The sequence below is a fragment of the Elephantulus edwardii genome, unplaced genomic scaffold, assembly GCF_000299155.1.
Source record: "Elephantulus edwardii isolate Elephantulus edwardi_28Jun2011 unplaced genomic scaffold, EleEdw1.0 scaffold00031, whole genome shotgun sequence".
In the NCBI taxonomy this organism is placed as follows: domain Eukaryota; kingdom Metazoa; phylum Chordata; class Mammalia; order Macroscelidea; family Macroscelididae; genus Elephantulus; species Elephantulus edwardii.
In genome coordinates this window covers 11,735,810-11,741,887 of record NW_006399781.1, presented here as the reverse complement: position 1 = coordinate 11,741,887, position 6,078 = coordinate 11,735,810, and the positions used below count along the sequence as shown (strand labels likewise).

The following is a 6,078-nucleotide window of genomic DNA, read 5'->3' as shown; positions in this document are numbered from 1 at the left end:
CAGTAAACATGGGTGTGCATCATCTTCCTCTTTTTTAAAATATTCAAGCTTGTTCCACCCTAGCGCCACTGTACCAGCTGTTTACTCTCCCTGTGACACACTTTTCTCAAATCTTAATAAGGGCGACTCCTTTTAAAACTCATGTCCGTTCAAATGCCACTACTTAGAACTTTCCCTGACTAAGCAATTAAAATGAGCCTGTCTTAAGTCCCTTACTTTAAAAACACTCTATTTTGTTTCTGCCTCTGTCACTGACACTCATACATGGATTTCTTCTGTTATGTCCACAGCTGTATCCCTAGCATCCCAGAACAGTCCCTGACACAGAGTAGATGGTCAAACTTTATCTTTTAAGTAGATGAATGATTGTTTCAACTATGATTTTCATATGCCTGGTTTTTTATTCTTCCCTGACCCCCTCCTTCCTGGTATATTTTACTATCTAAAATGATCTTATTTTTAATTCTTTATTATACATTGTTTACCCTTTCTATTAAAAAAAGATACTCCAAGAAAGGAGGAAGCTTGCATTTTCTGTTGACTGCTATCATAGTAGGGCCTAGTACTCTGCCAGGCATTACATGAGGATTTAAATTCTGAAGCAGTTGGTTTGTGCAATGCTTAAGTCTATTGTGGAACTCTAAATCTATTTTGATGGACAGTCTGCCCACAAAAGAAGTGCAATTAAAAGTAAAGTATTATTTTTAGATCCTTTTCTGCTTTATGAGCATGATAATTGGGTGTTTATGCTTTTATGCAGCATGTGCCACTCTTAAACTTCGTTATGAAATCAGCACATTACCTGTCTGATAGAGGGGAAGGGTAGAGTATTATTTTAGGCAAGTTCTGGAGTCGTATAGTACATTACATCTTGGGCTTCTAACAGAATGTTTGGCAGTTTAAACTCATCAGTTTCCTCTCATAAAGATTTATAGCTTCAGAAACTTGATGGAGGGTCACCATGAATAGAATCGACTAGAGAGTTTTGAGTTTGAGCAAGCTCATGAGGAACAACTTAACCTAGTGGTTTGCAGAGAGAACTGGGGAACTCCCTGGACATGTCCTTAATGACAATAAAGATAGTGCACATTGTTTGTCTAACCTGATGGTTGTGTTTCAGGGTGGCATGATTATCACCACCAAATAGCAGTGTGACTGGGCAATTTGTGAACCTTTTCAATCTGCACTTGTGTACATATCCCAATCGTGGTCTTTTGCTGCTTTTGGAATCACACCTGCAACACTGAAGGATTATAACAGCTACCATTTTATGATCTGGTGGTTTTGTTTCCAGATAATATAAATGAAAGCAAAGCTTAGGATTCAGTGTAAATTCCTTAGTATCGTGCTAATGATTTCTCTCACTCTAGAATGAAGAGTGCTATATTCTGAGTGGAATCCAAAACAATTTCCTGAAAGAGGCAATATAGCACACCTTAATTCTGAAACCTGTCAGAATTAAGGGGTAGCACATTGATGTCTCTCTCCCGCTAGATAGTTTGAGTTTGCATCTTAAATCCATTTCTTATTATGTGACTTTATCCTGTATATGCCTAACCCTCCTAATCATTCAAACAAATGTTTCTGGTTTAAGTCTCTTGGAAAGACTGGAATAATACACACAAAAAAGGCCTTACTTTTCGTCCAGCACTCGTAAAAACGTTACGTAAAAAACGGTAATTGTTATTGTTAAGGATTAAAGCATGCTGACCTTACCAGCTGCGATTGACCAGTAACATTTCTGTAGAACAGAGAATTTCCCACTCCCTTAGGCTGAGCTCTGGCGGTGCAGTGGATAACGCACACGTTGTTGTTTACCATATAGTTGTTTTACTCATAGCTGATCCTCTGGCGGGTTTTCAGAGGCAGTTAATCGTATGGGAGGAGATTTCTTATCTTTCTCCCCAGGAGATTGCTTATCTTTCTCCCCAGAGCAGCTGGTGGCAGCTGGTGGCCTTGAACCGTGTGCCTTCGTGCCTTAGGGATTGCAGCGCAGCTTATCACCAGTAGGTCACCAAAGCTCGCTACAGTGCACGTTAGCTAACCAAAACATTAATCCATCTGCCTTTTCGAAGGAGACAAGACTTGCCAGTTTACACTAGTAAAGATTACAGCACTGTGGAAACTATTGGGTCATTCTAATAGTGTTAAAAGTCCGAATGGATTCCATTGCAATAATTTGGAGTGGTTTTCCCCGTGTTAGTTTTTTGTTTTTTGTTTTTTTAAGTAGAAAGGTGAGATATCAGAAAATAGAGCAGTCGCTCGGCTCTGGTCCCAGCGTGGAAAATGCTTGCCTTCAGGCGAGCTTTTCCCAGATGGACTTATCAAAGCAGCCCGCCACTCTAGCCACAGGATGCGCCAGTTCTCGGTGGTGGGAGGCCCTGCGCTTGCGCAGCGGGTGCGGCCGTGCGCGGCGGAGTCGCTGGGGTGGGCGGGCGGAGGACCGCGACGTGGGGCGCGGCGGCTCGCGGGGAGGTCTGTGCGGCTGGGCCTGGCTTCGCAGGTAACGCTCGTGGGCTGGCCCCGGGAGGGCGGGTGTGCGGGTGGAGCTTTAGGCTCGGGCCGGGGGTGCTGTTTTCCGCTCGCGGGTGTCGGATTCGCAGTGGATGCTTGTCAGCTGGGGCTTCTCATTTCCGTAAGCCGGATCCTCTCGTCCGCAGGGGTCCCACCTGAGAAACCCCAAGGTCTCTCACCTGGAGAGGCGTTTTAAGAGAGAAGGAGCAGGGCTTTTACTGGTTTACAGATTTATTCCTCTCGAGAGAGGAAACCTTAGAAAGTACTTTCTAGGATCTAGCTTTTCAGGGACTGGAGCCCAGAATTTCACCGAACAGACTATTTCCATCTTAGGGGTGGGGTGACGAGTTAAAATCGTAATCATATCACTTCTGTCATCTTGTTTTACTCAGAAGGACACTAAACTCCCCATTTTCAGAAATAGCTGTCATTTACCGGTTCACACACTTCTATTGGTCCCATACACCCTTATTCCTTCCAGGCTGCACAGTGGTTCAGTCTTAGCCAGCACAGTGGGCGTGGAACACATCCAAGTCTTTTCAGTTAAGTGGTTCAAAACAACTATTGGATAAAAGACCCGGAAGAGATAGATATATGGCACTGGCTTATTACCTGGACTGTGGAGAGGGTCACATTCAAACTCTGCAGCAGTCTGCGAGCTCTGAGCTGGACACTGTTGTTTTTAACTCAGCTGATCGAGAGCTTTGGTTGCAATTTAATGCACAAGATACCTTTGTTTTTTTAAGAGAGATTTTGGTTCTAGTAGGGCTTCTTGGTGTTCTGTTTCACCAACATTTAAAAAACTTGGTTCTATTCTGGGTTCACTTAATTGACTCGAGCAGTTTAAAGCCTTAATTCCATTGCCCACATTTTGTACGGTCTTACGTTTAAGGCACTTCCTTCTTCTAATTCTCCTCTAGACTATGTGTTTCAAAAGGTGTCCCAAAGCTGGATTCCTAAAGTATATTTGCAGCAACATATTTCTCAGATCTGACAAATCTGAATTCTTACATCTATGACATTTATGTGACTTTGGGCAAGACCTTTAATATCTTTAAAAGTATTTTTTATCTGAAAATGGTGATAATCATATGTATCTCGAGATGGTTGCAAAAATGAAGAGAGGTGAAGTATGCAAAATGTTTAGCATGCTATCTTGCTTATGATAAATACCACTGATGTCAATTCCTTTTTCAACAGACAATTCCCAAAAGTACAGTTTACTTAAACGGAAGTGTTCAAACTTGTAACTGTTGCCATAAATTTTATTTCAACTCATAACTGATCCTCCAGCAGATACTCTGAGGCCATATGATTATCCTCATTTTCAGATGAGAAAATGTGTTTATGCTAGAGGAGATTGCCCTTCTTTATCCCAAGGAGCCCGTGGTGGCTTCAAACCACCAAAGAATCCCAGCCTTGTGCTCGCTTCGGCAGCACATATACTAAAATTGGAACAATACAGAGAAGATTAGCATGGCCCCTGCGCAAGGATGACACGCAAATTCGTGAAGCGTTCCATATTTTCGACCCTGAAATGAACCAGTCTGTAACGAAGGCTAACTCCTAACTCATTTCACCTACAAATTTCGTCTTTGGATACAAAGCTAAGTGGATAGTCCTTACGGAGGGACTGTTTAAAAAGAGGCAGGGAGAAGAAAAGAAAGAAAAAAAAAAAAAGAATCCCAGCCTTTGGATTAGCAGCTCAACTCTTATAATAAAGCATTTTTATACCAATTATACAAGAAAAGCTTTTATAAATTGTGTTAATGTTGAGGACTGTTGGTAAATATTATACAGACATTTTAAAATGCAGTGGAATTATGTCATGAGTTTCAGAAATGACAGTGTTTCTTCCTCCTGCAAATGCACACAGGACAAATTTTCCTAGAAAATAATTTATCTTTAAGGAAATAGGCCAGAAAGATGGTAATGATAGCATTATATAATAATGAAAATTTTGAACATTTTAGTATGGAAGTTTTTAACATACACAAAAGTAGGAAATAAACCCAAATACCACATCATTCTACTTCAAGAATTAGTTTCCCTATTTTTAAAATAGATTTTAAACCTATTGTTGTTGTTAGGTGCCACTGAGTTAAGTACAACTTAGAACAATCCCATGAACAACAGATTGGAACCCTGTACTGTCGAGGGTCTCCCTCTGTTTCACCATTTCTCCACCTTTCTAAACATGATGTCCCTCTCCAAGGAATAGCCTCTCCTAGCAGCATGCTCAAAATATGTGAGATGGAGCTTTGTCATCTTGGCCTCCAAGGGGCACTCTAGCTGAACCTTTTCCAAGACATAATTATTTGTCCCTTTGGCAGTCCATGGGATATTTAGTACTACTCTCAACATCACACTTTAAAGGCTTCAATTCTTCTTTTTTTTTTTTTTTTTTAATTTTGTGTACATGTACCATCAAATCAGATCTGACTGGTACAGGAGGATATTGCGCCTCCTTCTCCGGCAGAGCGTCTGGTGGATTCGAACAGTGTTCCTCTGGGATTGCAGTTCAGTTTCTTGCCACTAGGCCACCAGAGCTCCCCTTCAATTCTTCTTTTGTCATCCTTATTTATTGTCCAGTTTTCAGATGCATAGTAAGTGACTTGTAAGACAATGTCCTGAATCAGGTACACCTTAGTCTTCAAACTGACATCATTGCTTCACAATAATTTGGAGATGTCCCGGACATCAGACTTGCCCAGTATAATAGGTCTCCTGATCTCCTGACTACTGATACCAGGTATATTTATTGTGGATCTAAGTAAGATGAAGTCACTTGAGAGAGTTTCAAACTTTTCTCCATCTATCATGATATAGCTAATCTATGGGTCCAGTGGCGAGCATTTTTTTTTACATTGAGATGCAAGTCATATTGAAGGCTGCAGTGTTTAACTTTCTGTAGCAAGTGTTTCAAGTCCTCATTTTCAATGAGCAAGGTTGTGTCATCTGCAAAATAAATATTATTGATGAATCTTCTCTAATCCTGATGGTACATTATTATCCATAGAATCTAACTTCTCAAATAATTTGTGCAGCATACAGATTACAGGAGATTTCAAAAGGCTGTGTGACAAGACAGAGTAAAGTATTATAATGAAATGTGCAAAGAGCTGGAGTCAGAAAATCAAAGAGGCCAAATTCACTCAGCATTTCTTAAGCTCAAGGAACTGAAGAGGAAATTCAAGCCTCAAGTTGCAATACTTAAGGATGCTTTGGGCAGAATATTGAGTGACCCTGCAAGTATTAAAAGAAGATGGAAAGAGTATATAGAGTCATTATACCAAAAAGAATTGGTAGACACAGAAGAATTTAATGAAACAACACATGAGCAAGAGCCTAAGGTGATGAAGAAGTTCAGACTGCTTTGAAAGAATTGGCTAAGAATAAGGCCCCAGGAATTGATGGTATACCAGTTGACATATTTCAGTTAACAGATGCTACCCTAGATGTCTGCCGTTAGGGACCTCTCAAACGTACTCAGGAGCAACAGTGTCTCTCTGGAGACTAAGGTGCGCCTGATACAGGTCATGGTATTTGCAATCGCTTGTTATG

At 40.9% G+C, this 6,078-nt stretch overlaps 1 protein-coding gene across 1 annotated transcript in view; it reads left to right on the top strand.

Moving 5' to 3' along the window:
• The window catches only part of TBCCD1 (TBCC domain containing 1), a 22,845-nt gene that overhangs the window by 2,791 nt on the left and 13,976 nt on the right, over nt 1–6,078 (top strand). The gene's annotated exons all lie outside the window — the stretch shown is intronic.